At 40.8% G+C, this 22,092-nt stretch overlaps 2 protein-coding genes across 2 annotated transcripts in view; one reads left to right on the top strand and one right to left on the bottom strand.

Moving 5' to 3' along the window:
• The window catches only part of SERPINI1 (serpin family I member 1), a 101,002-nt gene extending 84,130 nt beyond the window's left edge, over positions 1–16,872 (bottom strand). Inside the window, exon 1 of the mRNA XM_074190858.1 lies at positions 16,787–16,872. The gene's annotated coding sequence lies outside the window, so the exon portion shown is untranslated. The remainder of the gene's footprint in view (positions 1–16,786) is intronic.
• Positions 16,873–17,701: 829 nt separating this feature from the next.
• The window catches only part of PDCD10 (programmed cell death 10), a 47,760-nt gene continuing 43,369 nt past the window's right edge, over positions 17,702–22,092 (top strand). Inside the window, exon 1 of the mRNA XM_074190857.1 lies at positions 17,702–17,834. The gene's annotated coding sequence lies outside the window, so the exon portion shown is untranslated. The remainder of the gene's footprint in view (positions 17,835–22,092) is intronic.

Here is a 22,092-nt window from a genome sequence, read left to right as displayed (position 1 = left end):
TTAAAGAAAGCATTATTTTATCCTAGATATGGACAGTAATGAAACAACATACCAAAACCTATGGGATTCACTCAAAGCATCTGTCAGGGGCTATATTATATATCTTCAAATGCTTACATTTAATAATTGAATGAATAAATAAATGAATAAATTAGAGAAAGAGGAACTCAATGACCTAAATATGCAACTAAAAAATTAGAGAAAGAATAAATTAAAATGCCAATTAAATACAAATTAGAAATTCTAAAAATTAAAGGAGAAATTATTAAATTGAAAGCAAAAAAACTATTGAATTAATAAATAAAACCAAGAGTTGGTTTTATGAAAAAAAACCAATAAAATTGATAAGCCTCTGGGCATTTTGGTTAAGAAAAAGAATGAAGAAAACCAAATTGCTAGTATCATATATGAAAATGATGAACTCACCCCTAATGAGGAGGAAATTAAAGTAATAATTCAGAATTATTTTGCCCAACTCTATGCCAATAAATTTGACAATCTAAGTGAAATGGATGAATACTTACAAAAAATATAAATTGCCCAGGTCAAATGAAGAGATTAAATACCTAAAAAACTCTATCTCAGAAAAAGAAATTCAACAAGCCATTATTGAATTTACTAAGAAAAAATCTCCAGGGCCTGATGGATTTGCAAGTGAATTCTACCAAACATTTAAGGAACAATTGGTTCCAATTCTATATAAACTCTTTAGAAAAATAGGGGAAGACAGAACTTCGCCTAACTCTTTCTATGACACCAATATGGTGCTGGTACCTAAACTAGGAAGAGTTAAAACAGAGAAAGAAAATTATAGACCTATCTCCCTGATGAATATAGATGCAAAAATCTTAAATAAAACCTTAGCAAAATGATTACAAGAAGTTTTCACTAGGATAATACATTTTGACCAAGTAGGATTTATCCCAGGAATGCAGGGTTGGTCCAATATTAGGACAACTCTTACTCATATCAACAACAAACCTATCAGAAATCATATGATTATATCAATAGATGCTGAAAAAGCTCTTGACAAAATACAGCACCCATTCCTACTAAAAACACTAGAGTGTAGGAATAAATGGACTGTTCCTTAGAATAATAAACAGTATCTACCTGAAACCATCAAAAAGCATTATATTCCATGGGGAGAGATTGGTAGCATTTCCAGTAAGATCAGGGGTGAAACAAGGATGCCCATTATCACCACTACTATTCAATATTGTATTAGAAATATTAACTTCATCAATAAGAGAAGAAAAAAAAATAGAAGGAATTAGAATTGGGAAGAGACAAAACTCTCACTCTTTGCAGATGACATGATGGTATATCTAGAGAATCCCAAGAATCATACAAAAGACTACTGGAAACAATTAGCAATTTTAGCAAAGTTGTAGGATATAAAATAAACCCTCATAAGTCCTCAACTTTTCTATATATAACTAGCAAGATACAGCAGGAAGAGCTAGAAAGAGAAATTCTATTCAAAGTAACCTCAGACAATATAAAATACCTGCCAAAGCAGACTCAAAAACTTTTTGAAAACAATTACAAAACATTTCTCACATAAATAAAATCAAATTTAAATAACTGGGTAAACATCAACTGCTCTTGGATAGGTCGAGCTAATATGATAAAAACGACAATTTTACCAAAACTAAACTATCTGTTTAGTGCCCTACCAATCAAAATTCCAAAAAATTACTTTAATGAGTTAGAAAAAGTTATAAGTAAATTCAGATGAAAAATAAAAAGTCAAGAATTTCCAGGGATTCAATGAAAAAATAGTACAAAAAAGGTGACTTATCCTTAACCTGATCTAAAATTATATTATAAAGCATCAGTTACCAAAACTGTCTGATACTGGCTAAGAAACAGAGTGGTGAATCAGTGGAATAGACTAGGTGCAATAGCAGGAAACGATTATAGGAATTTGCTGTTTCATAAACCCAAAGAGTCCAGCTATTGGAATAAAAACGCTCTGTTTGACAAAAACTGCTGGGAAAATTGGAAGTTAGTATAGAAGAAACTTAGATTAGACCAACACCTTACACCCTTTACCAAGCTAAGATCAAAATGGATTCAGGATTTAGACATAAAAAACATTATATGCAAACTAGAAGATCAAGGTATAGTTTACATGTCAGATCTATGGAAGGGAAGCAGTTTATGCCTAAGTAAGGCATGGAGAACACCACTAAAAACCAACTAGATGATTCTGATTACATTAAATTAAAAAGCGTTTGCACAGACAAAATCACTGTAACAAAGATCAAAAGAAATGTAGTAAACTGGGAAACAATCTTTACAACTAATATTTCTGACAAAGAACTCATTTCTAAACTATACAGAGAACTGAGTCAAATTTTTAGAAAAAAAGCCATTTCCCCAATTGACAAATGGTCAGAGGATATGCAAAGGCAATTTGCAGATGAGGAGATCAAAGCAATCCATAGTCATATGAAAAATTGCTCTAAATCATTTACTTATTAGAGAAATGCAAATTAAAGCTTCTCTGAGATACCACCTCACACCTCTCAGACTGGCCAATATGACCAGAAAGGACAATGATCATTGTTGGAAGGGATGTGGGAAATCTGGGACACTATTACATTATTGGTGGAGCTGTGAACTCATCCAACCTTTCTGGAGAGAAATTTGGAACTACAACCAAAGGGCAACAAAAATGTGCATACCCTTTGATCCAGCAATACCACTACTAGGTCTATGCCCTGAAGAGATGATGAAAAAGGGTAAAAACATCACTTGTACAAAAATATTCATTAGCAGCCCTGTTTATGGTGGTAAAGAATTGGAAATCAAGTAAATGTCCTTCAATTGGGGAATGACGTAGCAAACTATAGTATATGTACATTATGGAACACTATTGTTCTATTAGAAACCAGGAGAGACAGGAATTCAGGGAAGCCTGGAGAAATCTGCATGAACTGATACTGAGCAAGATGAGTAGAACCAGAAAAACATTGTACACCCTAACAGCAACATGGGGGCAACGATCAACCTTGATGGACTTGCTCATTCCATCAGTGCAACAATCAGGGACAATTTGGAGCTCTCTGCAATGAATACCATCTGTATCCAGAGAAACAACTCTGTGGTTTGAACAAAGACCAAGGACTATTAACTTAAATTTAGGGAAAAAAAACTGATATCTGCTATCTCTTATACTTTGTTTTTTCCTTAAGGATATGATTTCTCTCTCATCACATTCAATTTGGATCAGTATATACCATGGAAAAAATGTAAAGAGTAGCAAATTGCCTTCTGTGTGGGGGTAGGGGAGGGAAGTAAGTTTAGGAGAAAAACTGTAAAATTCAAAATAAATAAAATCTAATTTTAAAAAATTTACTCAGAAATATGAAGAGATGTGGGCTAAGAAATACTATAATTATATGATTTGGATGTTTTTCAATAGCTGGATTCAAAAAGTAGACATTGATGGTTCAATTTCAAATTGGAATGTCTCTAGTTGACTGGCTCAAGGATTTGTGTTGGCCCTGTGCTAATTTTTTTTAATCAGTGACTTGGATAATACATAGATGGCATGCTTATCAGATTTGCAGATGCTGGAGAAGATACAAAAAACTAGAGAGGATATCTAACATACTGGATAACAGAGCCAGGAGTCAGAAATAATGTGATGGGCCAGAAAATTGGGCTGAATCAAAAAGGTCAAAATGAAATAGAGATGAGTACAAAATCTTATACTTGCGATCAAAACATCCCAATTTAAGCATAAGCAGGGGTAGGTAGGTTTAATTAGCAGTTTGCCTAGAGATCTGGGGTTTTGGTGGACTACAAGTTTAGTGAGTCAACAACGGAACCACCAAAAAAAAGTGTTTGGGGACTTCATTTGGAGACATAAAGCTTCCAGGAAAAAAGAAAGTGATAGTCCTTTTGGTCAGACTATACCAAGAAGACTATCTACTTCTTAACACTAAAATTCAGAAAACATGAAAAGGAAGAAAAAGCAGCCAAAATGGGGAAAGGTCTCAGTCCACCTCAAAAGATCATGCAATAGAATGCGTGCAATTTAAGCTAGAGAGTAAAAGAGGCACATGAGAGCTGTTGGTTCTATTTGGCTCCAAAGAAGAGAACAAGGAGCATTAGACACACATACCACAAGGAGACAAATTTGGGTTAATGTTAGAGAAATAAACAACAGCAACAAGCTAATCAGCAATATGGACTCCACTGAGATGTGCATAGTGTGTCTCCTTCTCTGCAGGTCTATAAGCAAGGACCAAATGACCAGATATTGGGAATGTTCTAGATTCCTTTAGGATCTAGGTTGAGCTAGTTGGCCACTTAGATCACTTCTAACCCAGAAGTGAACAGGACAGGTAAAAAATATGTCATATGTTTAGTGAATGAAGTTTTTATTTTCAAACATGAAAGTAGGGAAACTATGAAGAAAATAAAAGATTGCATCAATTAATTATAATGGTGATAATGATACTGTACATATATCAACAACTGCATCTAAGCCAGTGAGTGGATTTATGACTTCAGGACACTATTTTCTCCATTCAAGAAGATGAGTGATTAATAATCATAATATTTTTAACTACTTTAATCTTGAAGACTAAAGATGCCTAAGAACCATTCATTTCTTTGTTGTTTTATTATTAGTCATTTCAGTCATGTCCAATTGTTCATGACACCATTTAGAGTTTTCTGGACAGAAACACTGGAGTGGTTTACCATTTACCTCTCCATTCCAGTTTACAGATGAGGAAACTGAGGCAAACAGGAGTAAGTGACTTGTCCAGGATCACACTGCTATAAGTGACTGAGGTTAGATTTGGAATTTCAGTCTTCCTGACTCTAGATCTGGCACCTCTATCCAATGTATCACCAAGATGACCCCTTCATTACTTTAATAACTTCAAATTTCTTTGTGAGCAACACTGTGATTTAATTCAAATGGATGACTCAAAAATAATAATAAATAGTAAAATGGTATCTTTGTCAAGCTTTGATTAGAGATTGAGATTCATTTCCCATCTCTCATGCTTACTGTTGAGTTGGTCATGGATCAGTCATTCAAGTTTTCTGAACCTCAATTTCATTACCTGTAAAATAGCAACATTACTGTGACTAAGACATATAAATTCAATATAAATTATCATTAGTAGCTAATACATGGTGCTGGAAGGTTGGCAAAGCACTTTACAGGATCATATTTGAAGGAAATCATACCTGTAACATCTACCTCACAGGGATGTGAGGGAATCAAATGAGATCTGATATTAAAGGACTATGTCAGCCTTAAAGCAATCTGTGTCTATCATTGTTATTCACAATAGCTAGCATCTGCGAAATGAATTATGATTTGAAAAACGCTTTACATACATTAACTTATTTTAATCTTTAAAACAACCCAGTAGATGCTATTATTGTCATTTCTATTTTACAAATAAGAAAACTGAGGCAGGCAGGTTAAGGAACTTACTTAGGGTCACATAGATAGTAAGTATCTGAGGTAGGATTCAAAATCAGTTCTTCCTGACTCCAAATACAACACTCTCTCCACTGTAGATACTATGAACTCTCCAAAATAACTATAGCAATGATTTTGAATTCAATACGGTTGATATAACATGATCTAAAATTTGTAAAGTTTGCAAAGGTCTTGATATGTTAACTTATTTGATCTTCACAACCTCCATGGGAGGCTATTATTATTTTCATTTTAGAAAATGAGGAAACTGAGGTTCAGATGTCCAGAGTCATTTACCTACCAAGTATATCAGATCTTCTTCTGTCAATTGAATGCCCCACCAAGCAAAATAATCTAAACCCCTGAAGTTAACATTCAAATCATCAAGTTCCTTAGGCTAAATGACCTCAACCAAAAATGTATTATTTTCCAGTACAGAAACAGTCTGTCCTAAGAGAGAACAATGGAATCACTCAACCCCAAACCATGTTCCATTACAGATATGCCAGCAAATATGATCAATTGAGAATCCCTGGATCATGAAAGGGATCTTGGAAATATTTTCTTCCAATCCCTTCATTCATTGAAGAAGAAACTGAGGAAAAAAGAGCTCATATGCCTTACCCAATGCCATATACACTGAGGAAGTGGAAGAATAAGGGTTTGGTTTTTTCAGGTTTTTGCAAGGCAAATGGAGTTAAGTGGCTTGCCCAAGGCCACACAGCTAGATAACTATTAAGTGTCTGAGACTGGATTTGAACCCAGGTACTCCTGACTCCAGGGCGGATGCTTTATCCACTGCACCAGGCACCTAGCCACCCCAGAACAAGGGTTTTAACTCAGATTCTCTGACCCCTAGTTTCTTCTCTTTAGTGAAAGAGCTCGATTCCCAAGAAAGGAGAAGAAAAAAAAGAAAAGCTGTCCTAAACTGCTTTCACTAGAAGTTATTAGACAAAGATAAAGCTCTGACCCAGTGATTCATGGCTGTGGTGAATGGCTCTGGTTTTGAGAGATGGTATTCGGGAAGTGCGATCCACTTAGGAAAATGAGATTATTAAGGCAAAGTAAATCGCATCTGCCTTCATTTCGACGCCAGGCACAGTGGAAGGCTCTTAATTTTAGAGTACTTTGTTTTCCCAAGAGGAGCTTGGGAAGCTGCTTATGGAGATGGCTGTCTACTCCTCTGGACCAGGAAGAAGAGTCAAAGAAGCAGCTAGGGATGGGAGAGCCATGCCTGGCCCACTTTGCCTCTGTAGCTCTTGTGCCTGATACAAGTCTTTGTACATAGTAGGTGACATGGTAAATGATTGCCTAAATGATATGATATAAAAGAACCTAGATGTATTAATAGCTAGCATTTATTATGGTGTTCTACAGCTTATGAAGAGCTTTTCGTATGTTAACTCATTTGTTACATCATTATGGAGTGGGTAAAAGCAAGGCAACATGGCTAAATTCCAGTTTCAGAAATAGCAACTGTTTCCATGAAAAGAAAACAGTGGACAAAACCCTGCCAAATTACAACTAAACTACTGATACCATACAGAAAGAACTTTGGACCAGACGTCAAAGATCTGAGTTCCTATTAAAAGGAGGTGATTGTAAGGTTCATTTTGGAACCTGGAAGAAAAAGAAAAAAGTACTTTTATCCTTTTCCTTGTGAGGTAGGGGATGGTTGAATACAAAATAAGAATTGATCACTGCAGATACTGGTTTCGCTTAGCTGTTTTTCTTTGTTTCATGGGAGGGTTCCTTTGGTGGTAGTAAAGAAGAGGAGGAAGACATCCAGAAAAGACTGATTCCAAAAAGTATTAGTAACACTTTTTCTTAAGACCCAAGTTCAAATTCTGCTGGGTGATCAGAACAAGTCAATGCATTTTGCTGGGTCTCAAGATCTTTTGCAGAAAAAAAAGTTGGTGTAAAGGAAGTCTGGAACCCTGAAAAATATGGTCAGAGGAGCTGGGTTCGTATTCTGGTTTAAATGACTTGGAATGACAAGTCTTTCCTTGATCTGTCTGCATTTCAGTACCTTTGTGTATAAAAATAAAGCATGAGACCATATAGCTTCTGAAATCTGTGGCCCTCTGACTAGATGATCTGTAAGGCCTCTTCTATCTCCAATTCAAACAATATTAAGTACCTACTGTATACAACACACCCTATGCTAGGTGATACAAAGGCAAAAACACCAATGTATCTCAACAGGGTAAAAATAAACAAAAATGGAGTATAATTAGAAGTAGTGAGTGAAAAAGACAAAAGGGAGTTACCAAAATTTGGTCTAAAACCAAAGGGGAGAAAGAATACTTTGTTGGCTGGGCAGGGGGGGAGAGAGAGGGGGAAATTCAAGGTTTCTTCATAGAGGCAGAGACCCCCTGAGATGAGCGTAAAAGAATAGAAGGATTCTTTCTGAACGTCAGAGAGAAAATTATATATTCTAGGCAGGAGTTAGCAGGGTGCAGCTGTGTCAATGCACCAAGTTAGAGACAGCCGGAGATATTTGGAAACAGCTAGCAGGCCAACTTAGCTTTAAGGTGTCAGCAAAGAAGCATATCATGAAATAGTTCAAAAGTTGGAACCATATCAAAGGGGTTTTGGATGGCTGAAATAAAGAGGTTATATTTTATCCTTTAGGCCATCAGGAGCCACTGAATGTTTTTCAGCAGAAGAGTAACATAACAGTCAGAAACACAGGTTGTTTTTTATCCTATAAGTTATTCTGGAGTTCCTGAATGCTTTTCAGAAGAAGAATAACTTGGCACTAAGCATCAGGTGAAAAATGGGCTGGGTATAGTCTAGTTTGAACATCATTCTAAGAATCCAAACAAGAGGAAATGAAGGTTTGGATTAAGATGTTGGCAACATAAGTGAAGAAAATGGACCAATCAAATAAAAAGGTTGAAGAAGTTGTGATATATGATGATGGTGGATTAATACTATGCTATAATAAATGATGAGCAAAATGATCTTAGAAAAACAGAGATTTGAACTAAATAAAGAAGAACAAAATGAAAAAAAGTAAGAAAAACATTGTATAAAGAGCAATATTATTTTAAGAATAACTTTGAAGAAATAATAGTTGACTATTCTAAGTATCCAAATTAACTTTCAAGAATTTATGAAGAAAGGTGCTACCTGGATCCAGAGAAAACTGGCAAATAGCTGTATAGAATAATAATTTTATATATAGATGCACACACACACACACCTGTGGCGAATGGTAGGGTGGGGGAGGGAGAAATTTACATATTTAAAAGGAACAGCAAATTGTACATAATAGATTTACACTTTCAAGTGCAACCTTTTTAAATACTATGTCAAGGAATTGTTTATTTTATTTCATAAATTTAACAATAAAACAAAAACATCAAAAAATAGAAGAAAATGGACCAACACAAATGATACAGAATTAAATTCAATAAGTAGTGATCATGGAGAGAGAGGGAAAAAATTAAAATGCAAAGGTAGCTGAAGTTTCCAGCCCTGGGGATTAGGAAGATGGTAGAGGCTCCAACAGAATCTCCACATGTGCACAGTCTTCCTCTTATATCCGCTCCTTTACACCTTCTCGTCCCTTCCAGCTCTTTCCTCTTATATCTTCCAATCTAATTTATTCCCAGGATCTCCTTACTTCAATCTATTCTTCTTATGGGAAAAGCAAAGGGAACAAGCCTATGTTAAGAGCTTACTATAGATGTCAGGTATTGTTTGATCCTTACAGTAATCCTACAAGTTAGCTGCTGTCATTATTCCCAATTTACAGTAGAGGAAACTGGGGCAAACAGTGGTTAAGAAATTTGCCCATGGTTATACAACTAATAAGTGCCTGTGGCTGCATTTGAACTCTCATCTCCCTGTCTCCAGCTAACCTCGCTGATTTTCAGGGGAATCAAAAGAAATTAAATATTTAAAAACCCCAATGCAAACCTTAAACCATATCTAACCTTGGTTCTGTCCAACAAAATCTCCAAATTATTCAATTTATATTAGGCTATAAGCTATTCTTCAGGCTCACATTTCATTTGGTTTCTACTGCTCATCATATTATCCTCAAATTTAGTTGAGAATTGAGATCTTCAGATTCCAAAGCTGGTAATGGCTCCAAGACTATGGATTATGCCTCTGGTCTGGTTCTGTTTAGTTATTAGTCCCTTCCTCCTCCCCAATTTCACTTACCTAGTTACATGTTGGTAGCCCCCAGGAGAATATAAACTCCTTGAGGACAGGCATTGGTTTTTTATTTTGCCTGTGTCTCCAGGGTCTAATACTAAGCCTTACACATAGTATGTCTTAATAAATTTTCATTAACTTAAATGGCACACAATTTCTTACTATGTCCTCATCAAATAAAACCAAAGTCAGAAGTGTGTGTGTATATGTGCACTGTGATCATGTTGAGGGTTAGAGGAGAGGATTGAGATAGTAGGAATTTCTTTAAATATTTTAATATAATAATAATAATAATAATAATTTAATTTAAGAAATATAAAGTATTTCTTTAAGCTAACTATAGCTTAGAGTTGGGTAGAATGCAGGCCAGGGAGCTCATTCATAAAGAAAATAAGACTATTAGGTGGCATCTGATTTTCCAGTGACCCTCACCCCCCAAGTGCCAAAAACACCCAGATAGGCACATAGATTTCTTTTTGCAATATAAGAATCAGTTTCTGATCAAGGTATTTTAAAAGTTATCTTTAATTATTTAAAAAAAATTCTGCAAAATTTAGTGAATTTATTTGCACTCATAAACCTTTTCATTTTTATCCAATAAGAATACAAGCAGGTTCTGTTTCTTCTTTTTCTTTTGTTTATCCTCAGCATTGAGCACCTACACATTAATAGGCACTTAATAAATACTGTGTGGATGAGTGGACATATAGGGCTATATTTGGAGCTAAAAATGAAATTGGAGTGAGGACAAAAAGGAATCTTTCAAAAAGATGTGAACAGTTATCTTAGTGAGTAGCATAAGCACAGCACCATTTACCACTGATTGGCCATCAAAACCAAACTAAAATGGATCTTTATCAGCATTTGTAAGCAAATTTGTCCCCAGCAGCAGAAACTGCAGGATAGTTATCTTCAAAGAAACAAAGGAAAAGGGGTAAGATATTTATTTAAAATATTAGGTGCTATTCATCTCATTAAAAGAACCAGATTCATCTCCCTACAAAAGAAATAGATTCTTTCAAATTAATTACAGTTTGAAAGGCACCTATTTCAGCAGCAATGATAAATAGGAGCAGTATCTAATAATTAATTCTCCAACAAAAATCAGTTATGTTTATTTTTCTAAAAGATCAAAGAGAGGGGAAAATGCAATCTTTCACATTTGGTTAAATACTCAGCATCTGTTGTTCATTTTATGGTGTGAAATCCATTTCTCTCTACAAGGTTGGAATATCCTATGATTAGTAGGTATTTAAAAGAGAACAATACATGAATGCCTCCAAGGGTCCATTATTAATCATACCTTTTGATAGAATATTCAATTGGATTTGGGAACTCATCAATTGGGGGACGTCCCCCCCCCCAATAAAGTATTCAATCAATCAGAAAGTCATTATTAAATACTTGTCAGTGGCAGGAAATGGTCTGGCGTGAAGGCCAGGGGTGGGGAAACCTTTTTCTGCCAAAGATCAAAACTTAAAAATTAGCCTGCTATATTTGGTCAAACATTTAATTAATTCACCCCTAAAAATCCTCCTAGATTTATTGAATTTCAAGTCCTGACTGTGGTTGTCTTGGCAACAGGCCACATGATTTTGAGAGCCCTATACAACCTTCAGATTGGTGGTTCCCTACCCCTGGTCTAGGCAATGAGGATACACAAGCAAAAATGAAAAAGCCCCTCAAGGAGCTCCCATCCACTCAGTCCATGTCTCTCTTGTCTTGTTCATGCCCTACCAGAAATTCACTTAAGGAAGCCCATCCAATTAGACATTTGCTTTCCTTGATTTCTCTAGATTTTTTCAAGGACTCACAAAATGGAATATGGCAGGTATCATTCTTCATTCTCACCACACAATGAGTCTGTGTCTCTGTCTTTATCTCTATTCTTTACATACCTTTCCACTTAGATACTTCTTATCTGTATTGTGTTGCATGTCCTATGCTCTCCTTGTACCTTTGTATTGACCTTTATTAGGTGATGCAAAATTTCATTTCTTTGGAGATTGTGGTGTTCAATAATTTGAAATGATACAACCACCAAACAGGATGCAATATTCCTTAAACGGAAAGTTAAAAAAGCACCTTTTCCAAAGGATTACATAATTAATTAGGCATTAGGCACATAAAACTGGCAAGGGCTGAACTACCGACTCCAAAGGAGTTCACTAGTAGAGTCAATCTAATCGCCCTCCTTCTTCCAATGTAGAATCATAGAGGATTTCGTCAGCATCTTTGCAAGTGTCTTATTTTTCACCAAACTCCTAGTCCAACAAATGACTACTGGTCTTAGGAACTGATGCTGCCCTCTTCTCCTCTACAGCAGTGGTCAATTACTGTGGGAAGGAAATCTTGGGTATTCATGCCTTCCCTCTGTCTTGTCCAAAAGTTTCCTGACTGGGGGGGGGGTATGGGGGAGGGAGGTGGACCCCCTCTCCCTTGCCTAAATTAGACAAAAAACTGCTATTACCATATTTCCTTATCTACTTAGTGAAATACATTAATATGAATAAATAATTTTTTAAAATAATATTAATCAAAGCAAAGCCCTTATGGCATTTGGGGGATGGCAACAGTGGTTTGGCAGATAGAGGGTTGGACTTGATTGGATTCCTAAAGGGAAGGCCTAATTTCAAATTCCAGATCTGTCTGTAAAAGGTAAGTGTTCTTTTCTAGCTAGAAATTCTGAGGGTCTTTCCTCGCCAGATTGAGTCTTATTATGAAGGCAAACTGAGATATCTTTGACCTCCATTCTTACCTAGGCTTTAATTACTAAATAGATTCCTGAGACCTAGGGAAGACCTAGCTTCAAAAGGTCAAGATCTCCCATTGCATCCCGAATCATCTTCAGTAATCCTTATCTATGTCTTGTTGCTCGACTCCAAAGACTGGAGGAAAGCATGAGGCTGATGATTTTTCCTCACTCAAATCCAACTCACTTCCAAATCAAGACATCACCCTTCTGATATCATTAGTCCTCTTTAAGAACAAAGGACAAACCACAGCATGGCACAGGATAATTGATTAGCCTCTAGGCCAAAAGCAATTTCAAGCAGAAGATGTCTCCTAAGTTACTGATGGGATGTGATTTACACTGGTGGGGGAGAGTTCTCACTCTTGGAAGTCACCAAGAGGATAAAATTATACCTTCCTACACATTTTTCATGTACATAAACTAGGACAAATGCAAAGTATAATACTGCACTGGTTAAGATAAGAATCCTTTCCCCAAATGGCTTTTCTGCCCTAAAAGGTCACCAGCCTTTCAACTTGGGAGTTAAATATTCATGTAACTTACTGGGTGATCTCAAAAGGAATGTAGTTTTGTCTATTCACAATATACTTTTTCAACAACACCCTTGTTGTTAAAACTTGTCCATTGTCAGGCTAACAAGATAATCATGTAGGTGGCTGCCATCATTTATCAAAGGACCCAATGACTCAGCCAGATGACAGAACTCAATACCACTTGCTGGGCTTTAAACTTAAATCCAGTCTTCTCAATAAAAAAGGTGCCCATTAAGATTCACCAGGAAACAGTTTGATTCAATTCACATGAATTTTGAGAGTTCCTTCTGGGTGTCCAGCTCTTCCCACATGCTTAAGAGGAAGTTGACTATTGTACAACTATGAAAAATCAAAATTTAGAGAAAATTTGAAGTTTTTCAAAGGAAAACCTGACTCCCAAAAGAATATGAAAAAAAGAATTAAATTTCTCCACAAACTCAGTTTTCAGTTTATTCTCTTTTGCTGCCTTATAAAAGTTCCAATTTCTCAACTTCTCAGCTGGGCCTTTCTCTTATCTGCCCATGATTTTTTACCATTACTATGTAGACCTCCCACTTAGCAATCAGGATAATCCTTTTCTAAGGCCCAAGGGCACAGTGATATGCAAGTAAAAGGAACATGAAATGGGCAGAGATGCTTTTATGACAGCTTTCAAAGCCCTTCTGAATTTTATTCTTTGAAGGAGGGTGTCATTTGACAGTCAACATCAAACTGCAGAAAATCAGTAGCAGTGGCTAGTGGAAAAAACAAGGAGCTTGGAATGAGAGAACATGAGTCTGAATTTTGGTTTCTGTTACTTAACAAACTGAATGATATTAAAGAAATTGGGTCTCAGTTTCCTTCACTGAAAAATGAACAGGGAACTAGATGAGTTCTAAGATTGTCTCAAGATTTCTAAGATTCCTGCCATCTTTCTAAAATTCTAAATTTATAATCATGGAAACTTCTAGATTTCATCTCTAAATTTATAATACCCTACTAACTGCATCTTCCAAACATTTATTGGATTAGCTAGATTTATTTTCCTGTCATCCTTCTTTAAAACTCTCTCTCTCTCTCTCTCTCAAGATGAATACCACTGCCACCATATGTCTACTTTTGAGGTGGAAAGCTTTCAATAAGCCACTTCTAATTCCCACTGCAAGATTTCCCAATCAGGTTAAATATTAAGCCAACTGAGCGACCCTGTGAATCAATAACTACCATCACTGTTCCCTTTCTCCACCCCACATTTTATCTAGAGTACCCATCAGGCAGAAAATACAATTTAAAAAATTTCTTTTTCTTTCTTGTTTTTGGTTTCTTCTATATCACATCAAGGTTCAGATAACAGCAAGTTCTACTATCTGAATGGGTATATACACATGTAACCTTTTCTTTCCTGCTTCAACAACCTGCGTCTGAGCAAAGGCTAATGATTTCATGTCAGCAATCTTCTCTTGAAAATGTCATTTTTGGAAAAGTGGCTCCCCCAGGGAAGTAGTCCTCAAGAAAATGGTGATTACAAAGAAAGGACATAAAAATTATTTGTGAGATACATTAACAAGAATTAAAAAAAATAGATGACAGCCCTCCTTTCTGTCTTGCAAGGAATAGGTACCTTCTGTTGATCTTTCTCTTCATACCTACCAAGAGGAGGGGGGCATGGGGGAGAGTAAGCTCTTGCCCAGTTTTAGTTTTGATCTTTTGTGTTGAACAGATTAGACAGTTTTCCTATTGGGGAAAGATAAAACCAGGATAGGTACTTATTTTTGCTCAGTGAGGTAGATTTTTGAAATTTCAAATGGCAAAAAGGCAAAAAAAAAAAGCAAATAGGGATTAATTATATTTCCTAGTAGCAGAAATAGCAAGTCTAATCTCTAAAAAGCCATTTGGTAAATGTTTATTTTTAATTTCTCAGCCACCCTATATGATACTAGTCTCAGTTAAGTTCATTCTGTGACACTGAAATCAAGAAAAATTGGGTTTGATTTTACTCTGGGTAGTGATTTGCATAGAATTATAATCACAGACTCCCCCCTTCCCCATTCTTCACCGTATATAATCTTTAATACACTATGTGGAGTCTTTTGACAATCAGAGACAATTTCCATATCAGCAATCAGAAGGTCAAGGGAACCTCAGAATCTAACACCATGGCAGTCAGATCTTGTCATTCACTCTCCTCTCTTGTTCTTGCCATGCTTGGTGTTTCCTGAGCTTAACCAGAAACACTATAGACACTGTAGGTTCTGTATTTCATCTATACCTGTGGGAAAGCTCAACAGAGGTAGACCAAAGGTAATATAGATGTGTCTGGGTCACAAAATACTCTGCTTTTGTCCAATGGTTCCAAGTCAAATAGTTTCCAACCAATAAATCAACAAGTAATTATGGATCTGCTGTGTGGCAGACCCTAGGCCAGGAGGTAAAGATACAACAAAGAAAGAGGCCTGCATTAAGACAGACTTTTATTAAATAAGACTTCCCAGACCATTTCATCTATTTGGATGGAGGGATATAGGAAATAAATAATGATCGGGGAGATGGAGGAAAAGAATTGGGTTCATGGCCAGACATAATGCCTAATATGCATGGTTCCACACACCAAAGAATTGCATAAACATAGAAATTTAAAGACAAATTTGAAGTTTAGCAAAGGAGAGCCTGACTCCCAAAGGAATGCAGAATGAAAGAATTTTCTCTCTAAATCAGTTTTCATGCTTCTGTGGGCAAGATATCTGCCCAAAGATGCACCAGTTTTTAAAGCTCAATCCAACCTTGTTCCAAATTCTTCTCTTTCTCTCTCTCTCTCTCTCCAGCTAAAAAAGTATTTTCCTAGGGAGAAAGTCACACTCAGACTGTACACACAGAAGAATGCCTTCTGTGATGCAGCCAATCATACCTGCAGGATGGGTCAATTGCCGCCTCTCCTTCTTTAATTCCGAGGAGAAAATAAAAAAGCTGGTCACGTCTAGCACTTACCTGATTGCCTTCGGGACAATCTCAACACAGTTTTTGTTCTAATCCTTTAATTTTTTGGGGGGGGGTGTTACCCATCGATCAGAGCTCCATGAATCACTTGGGCTGTCAAACATTCATTAGCAAAGAAGTTCGCTACCGAGGGGATGACTGAGACCATTTTAAGAGGAGAACCATTTGGTATTTTTTAAGAAATAGAGATAAGAATCTAAAGCCTAGCCAAGTCAGGGGAAAGCTGACAAGAAAGCAGCAAAGAATGAGCATGGGAAGTAAGAGTGCGGGGACCCATCACTAAGGGTGAGACTTCAACGTGAGTGGGTGACGGTGCCACCCCGCAGAAGCATCCGGGCAGATGCCATCGGGGCAAATGCGGTCCGGGAGGGAGGCGGTACCAGGCGGCTTTGATCCTAAAAATCTGTCCCCTACGACCCTTTTGTTTTTAAAAATCGCACAAAAACAGGCGGAGGGCCTTCTGCCCTTCCCTGCCAAGCCGAGACGCGCGGCTTCGGGAGCTCCTCGGGCGCCCCGGTCCCTCCTGGCGAGGAGGCGGCGTCTCCCAGTGCGGGGCCGCCGTCAGGCTCGGGGCAGCGCAGGGCTCCAAAGTTTTAACGGGGCGCGCGGCGAGGTCTGGGGCCGGGGCCCGGCCGCCCCTGCTTTCTCCCGTTGCCGCTCCCGGGGGGCCGGCGCCCCCTGCCCCGCGCCATGTGCCCGGCGCGGGGACCTCGGCCCCCCAACTTGCTGTCCCCCCGGAGGACTCCTGACGTCACCCCGGCCCCAGGACCCCCGCGGAGCCGCGGCGGCCGTGCTCGGGGTCCGGCCCGCGGCCCGAGGGGAGGAGCGGGCGCCCCCGGCCCCGCCGGCCCGGCGCGGGGGTGGGCGCCGCCTCGGGGCGGCCGCGGGGCTCACCTGCCCTTCCAGCGCCGTGCAGGGGGGATGCTGCCGCTCGGGGGGCGGCCCAGGGAGCGCAGGCGCGCCGCGGGGCTCCGGGCTGGCTGCGGGCAGGGCAGGCTCCGGGCAGGGCTGGCTCCGGGCAGGGCAGGCTCCGGGCAGGGCAGGCTCCGGGCAGGGCAGGCTCCGGGCAGGGCAGGCTGCGGGCAGGGCTGGCTCCGCTGCGCTCCGCTCCGGCTCCGCTCCGGCTCCGGCTGCAGCCAGCGCCGCTACTGCCCCAGCCGAGCCCTGGGCGGGCCCCGCTGCGGAAGCTCCGCCCCCTCGCCTGGGCCAATGAGGCGGCCCCGCGCCCCGCCCCGCCCCGCGGCCCCCCCGCCGCTCCCCTCTCCGGCCCCGCCCCCCGCCCCGGCTCGGGCCCCGCCCCCCGCCCCGGCTCGGGCCCCGGCATGGCCCCGCCGCCCCGGCCGGCCCTCCTGCGGCCCCAGGCGCGGGGAGCGCAGAGCGGATGCGCCCGGCTCCTCCCGCCTCCCGGCACAGCCCGAGCCCGAGCCCCGAGCCCGAGGCTCCGGCCCAGGGGCGCAGCCTCCTCCTCCTCCTCCTCCTCCTCCTCCGCCCGATCCAAAGCCCCCGCCGCCTGCCCGCCCTGATTGGACCGGGCGAGCTAAGACCCCGCCCCCTCCGGTGCCCCGCCCGCCCTGCCTGCCTCCCGCCCCGCCCGGGAGAGCCGAGGAGGCCTCGAGGATTGGCCGGCGTCGGCCCCGCCCCCCTCCTTCGGGGGCGCGCAGGGGCCGCCGGGCGCTGGAGTCCCGTCCGGGGCCGAGGCCGTGGGCAGGGCCGGGGCCGGGACTACGAGCCCCATCGGCCCCCGCGCGGCTCCGGCTGGGCCGGATTCCGGACAACGCCTGGTTCCTCTCGGCTCCTTCCGGCGTTGCCGGACTGAATCGATCCGGGAGTAGAAGAGGCTCCGGAGGTGGAAGTGCAGCCCGCGCCGGAGCCGCCGCCGCCCCGAAGGAAGGGCCGCCCCGCCGGCCTCGGCCTCGGCCTCGCGGCGCCCCGCCGGCCTAGGGTAGGTGCGCCCGGGCCCGGAGCCGGCGGGAGGGGAGCGGGCGCGGGCGGGGGGAGGCCGCGCTGCCCCCGGGCCGCCGGGCAGGAAGTGGCGGCGCCGGGCGGATGTGCCGGGCGGGCGGGGGCGCGTCCCCTCCCGCGGGCCCCCGCGGGGCAGCCGCCTCCAGACCTTGAACTTCGCCAGGTGCCGCCGCGGAGCCCGGGGGGGGGAGCGGGCCCGGCCCGGCCCCACGCGCTGCACCTGCGCCCCTGTGCCTCACCCGGGGGCACGGCCCGGGCCCGGCGCTGCCCCGCCTCTGCCCGCTGGTCCCCGAAGTGCCCTGGGCCTGCCCGGGGGCGCTGCCGCCGGCACGACTCGGGCCCCAGGGGACAGAAAGGCGCTGGGGGACGGAGGAGCCCTTAGGGGCCGCTTGCTTTTTCTGTGCGTCTTCCTTTGTTTATAAAAAGAAACTCTCTTCGCAGAAGTGCAGAAATCTGATCTTGGCACTTGGGGAATACTTTGCCCAGATGGTGAGATTTCAGGGAGACTTGGAAACCGGGCTGGACATTCCGTAGAGAGAGAGCCGACAACTTCCAGTGTTACCATCGGTGACTTATGTGGACTTTTTGTTTACCTTCAAGAATACATTGAATGTTCAGCTCTGGGAAATGTTGTTCCACCATTTCTAACTATAGGATGCCCCGCAGGTCACATGATCTGCCTTTCCTGATTTTTTTTTTTTAGGTTTTTGCAAGGCAATGGGGTTAAGTGACTTTCCCAAGGCCACACAGCTAGGTCATTATGAAGTATCTGAGACTGAATTTGAACTCAGGACTCCAGGGCCTTTGCTCTATCCACTGTGCCACCTAGCTGCCGCCTGCTATTTTTTTTTTAAGATTTCTTTTGCAAAGCAGTGCGGCGAAGCGACTTGCCCAAGGCCACACAGCTAGGTCATTATGAAGTGTCTGAGGCCAGATTTGAACTCAGGTCCTCCTGCCTCCAGGGCCGCTGCTCTATCCACTGCGCCACCTAGCTGCCCCTCCTAATTTTTTTAAAAGGAATTTTCATTCCTGAGAAAATTTTGCAGTAAGAAATGTAGGTAAAATTTGTATTTTGTATTAAAATTGAAAACAATGGAAAATGACCCAGCCCTTTCTACCGGGAGAGTTACATACTTTGACACTGCATAGTTACCTTCACTAATTATAGTTCATGTCCCGATTATAATAGAATCTTACAACGTTAAAGTGTTCCATCAAAACTCATATGTAGTTACAATCAGCTTGTAATGGTTCACCTTCACATAACTTGTTCTAAAGAGATACATCCAATGTTATAACAGAAAACACCAGCAAACTCCGCATGTGTTTGGCATGTTGATCATTTTCTAGCTACATAGTTTTCCCCAAGTTTCTTTGATGACTTGAAGTTTAGAATAGAGGGAAAATCTAAAAATGATATTATGATACAAAATAAGCTTCAGGATAAACAAGAGAATCAAAATTCAAAGAATGAAGTACAAAAGAAAATTATACATAGATTATAATACACCACAGAGGGAAAAAAATCATAAAAATTATTTGAGAATAGCAAGCTCTTTATATTGTTGGAGGAATCAGGGTCCATCTGATGTCACCTTTTCCTCTCAGCCAGCCTAGATCCCTTAGCTAGGGTTCCCATTCTCACATGACCATCCACCTGTTCTTCCCTCAAGGTTTGTTATTACAATACATCATTATTACTAAGGGTCAGTGAACATTTATTGAGCACCTATTGTGTGCCAGGGGCTGAGTTATGGGGATACAAGTATAAAGAAAACCAAACCTGTCCTCCAGAAGACAGTCTACAGAGGGAGCCGAGAGGAGGAGATGGAAATGGAGGCACATAGAGGAGGTTGGGGAGGCAGCTGGAGGTCAGACTGAGGAGTACTGACTCCCTGGGCTGTGACCCTGGCAAGGTCAGAGCCTCTGGTTGCCTTCAGTCTCCTCTGGTCCCAGCCCTATCTCTCCCGGTGGTGGTGAGGGTCAGGACACAATGTTTAGTAACCACTTAGTTTGGCACAGAGTAGGCGCTTTATATGGGCAGCGGTGGTTCTATCTTTTCTTCCCTACTTCTCCTAGCAGGGAAAGTCTGTTGCTTCAGGAGCCAAACCCAAGCAGATTTGTAGCTCCTTGACAAAAGAGACCAACATAGGTGTTTATATTTTTGGATATAAGTGTATACATGTAACACATAATGTGTGTGTTTGTATGTGTGTGTATGTAACATACACATGTGTATATTTAACCTTTGTATCCCCAGAGCCAGGAACAGTTCATCACACCTAATAGACCCTTATCTCAAAGTGAAGATGAGTTGGAGATCCTTCTCAAGCATTTCATTTCATTCAGTTGGAATTTAGCCTCAATCAAATAAATATTTATCCAGTACATCCTATGTCAGGCCATAAAGATACAAAGATAAAAATGAGCCCCTGTCCTCAACTTTCTTTTCTATTGGAGAAGGCATTTATATAAATGAATATTTTTCAAAATACCAAATGTTGGGATGTCTCACTGACTTTTGGAGAGAAGCAACCAGGAAATGATGAATTCCTTGAACACTTTCTTCAAATCCCTGATGGTCAGCAGTTGCCAGTGACTGCGAATGAACTTCTGAGCCTCACTATATACATAACTGAGGTGGTCCTCCAAAGATAGAGTCAGTCTGTACCAGGACCCACCCTCAGTCTTTCTAGCTCAGTAGAACCTGGCAGTTTCCTCTCCCCTGGCATAGGAGGAAGACAGGGTCATGCTGTGCCATATAAGCCATCAGAATAGGACTCAAGAGGATCGAGGCTCTTATGTTTGGGCAGCTAAAAAGCAGGGTGGTTTTTGCTTTCATTTTTGTATTGGATGGAAGACAGCATGTGTTAGAGTGGGAAGAATATGACCCCTGAGATTATGAATCAGGAGACTTTGGTTCTAAGTCACAGTTGCCCTATGGTGGCCTGGGTAACAGGCCTAACACTCTTTTGGCACTCAGTTCCCTCAACTGTATATTGTGGGAATTGAATTAAATGATCTCAAAGGACCTCAGAATAGGAATTAGAAAATCTTAATTGTATTTGGTCTGGGTAAAACTATTAGAGTATTGTGTTCATTTGGAAGAACCATATGTACAAGGTATAGGTTTTAGAATTGAAGAATAAATGGTTTAAAGTTTGGAAAATATGGAACCTTTGAGTAAAGAACTTAGATCATGTTAGCCTAAAAGTAAACAGTGAGTGGTAACTGAATGAATGGAACATGACTTTTTCTAATCGAGAATGGAAACTAACCACTTTTCTATTTTTAATGTAGATAATTTGAGGTGGTTTTGAATCTTCAGTTTTGAAGAGTTGTAGGTGAAACATAAGGATGAATATGTTGACTATTATTTATGAAGAACACTCTGAAATGTGGTTGATGTTTTTTTTCTGATCTGGAACTGTGATGTCATTTTAAAAACACTCCCAGTAAAGAAAATGTAGCATCTCCTAGCACAAAACAACCAACACCTGCTTTGCAACTCGCAGAGTTTGGGGAGTTGTCTAGACTGCTAAGAGGTTGAGTGTTCAGAACCCCTCAGCCAGGGGGACTTGAATGCAACCTGGGCTGTCAAATTGTCTTCAAAAAATTAATTACACACATCAAAGATTATTAAAGCAAATGCTATATAAAGCACAATTTCTATGTAACAAAAGATTCCCAAGACCTCAAAGTGCTGGCTTTCACAACAAAATTATAATACTGCACAATAGGATGCTTCATTAGTATAACGAGACTTGATCTATAGTCCTACTCACCTGTGGAAAAATAGCCCAAATGATTATTCAATTCTATGATTTATGAAATTAGTAGTGGATGCATAAGTAATTACATGTTAATCTTTCTCCAAAATTTGGATGCTGTTGTACTAGTACCCTGGACAAGATTAATTTACGTATAGACAAATACACACACACACAGACACACACAGACACATATATTTGAGTAAAAGAATTCAGTTCAACAAAAAGACTGGGATGAATTTATATTAGTTGTTGACCTGGAAGGAAAATTTATTCACTATATTTTCATAGGTGACTCAAGGATCAGTCAATTAACAAGTATGTATTAAAGGTCTATGTGCCAAAGACTGGGAAGATAAAAACAGAAATGAAACAGTATCCATCTTTAAGGAGCTTATATAGGAGAGAAGGAGATAATGTGTACACCTGTGATTTATTTCTTGATATATCATAACATTACTATTCTTA

The sequence above is a fragment of the Macrotis lagotis genome, chromosome 6, assembly GCF_037893015.1.
Source record: "Macrotis lagotis isolate mMagLag1 chromosome 6, bilby.v1.9.chrom.fasta, whole genome shotgun sequence".
Lineage (NCBI taxonomy): Eukaryota > Metazoa > Chordata > Mammalia > Peramelemorphia > Peramelidae > Macrotis > Macrotis lagotis.
The sequence above is the reverse complement of the archived record's forward strand: the minus strand, read 5'-3'. Positions and strand labels throughout refer to the sequence as shown.